This window comes from Monopterus albus, unplaced genomic scaffold (assembly GCF_001952655.1).
Source record: "Monopterus albus unplaced genomic scaffold, M_albus_1.0 scaffold332.1, whole genome shotgun sequence".
Taxonomy (NCBI): Eukaryota; Metazoa; Chordata; class Actinopteri; order Synbranchiformes; family Synbranchidae; genus Monopterus; species Monopterus albus.
In genome coordinates this window covers 500,618-501,535 of record NW_018128212.1, presented here as the reverse complement: position 1 = coordinate 501,535, position 918 = coordinate 500,618, and positions in this window count along the sequence as shown.

Below are 918 nucleotides of genomic sequence, written 5' to 3'. Positions count from 1 at the left end.
ATTCAGAGATAGAATATTACTATCACACCATTTCTTTATCTTCTCAAGTTCCTGTGAAACCTGTCCAGAGAGTTGCTGTAGGCTATCCCCGGATGCCCATATGGTAGTGTCATCAGCAAACAAAACCACTTTCACTAAATCAGAAACCTTGTATATATCATTAATGTATAGTATAAATAATTTAGGTCCCAAAAGAGAACCCTGAGGCACTCCACATACAATGTCCAGCTCACTCGATTGGTATTCACCCAACTTCACAAATTGATGCCTCTGTGTCAAATAACTTTTAATCCATTTCAGAACCATTCCTCTGATCCCATATTTTTCTAACTTGTCCATTAATAATTCATGATTGATTGTGTCAAATGCTTTTTTTAGGTCAATAAATTTCTATATGATTTGGTCATAAAATGTGACCTGATCTTCATCTAAGTCACAAACAATGCTCATGTCATCGCTGCAGGAGTCTGACCTCATCAGTCACCTTTAATAAGTTGGGTCAGATGTGAGTCCTGGCTTTTCCTTCAAGTCTCTGTTTCCTTGCCAGAGTTCAGCAGCAGAGCTCAGGGGTTCACAGTGATCAGTCTGCACAGCAGCATCAGCCAGACCTGGACTCCATATTTATGGTGTGTACATGTGCACTCACACCTTGTCCTAGGAACCACACAGCACACAGAGTGAACACTAAACACCCACTCAGGTCCTGACAGACTCCATGCTGCTGTGTTCAGACCAGCAGCCTTCAGACCCACACAGGAGTCACATGTTGGGTTGGACCAGTTTCACTTCACTGTTCACTTTCTCATTCTGTTCCAGCTGCTGGAGGAGAACATGGTCACTTTTGTGAAGAACGAGCTGAAGAAGATCCAGAGGGTCCTGAGTCCAGATTACCCAGAATGCTTAGAGAGTCAGAGGGAG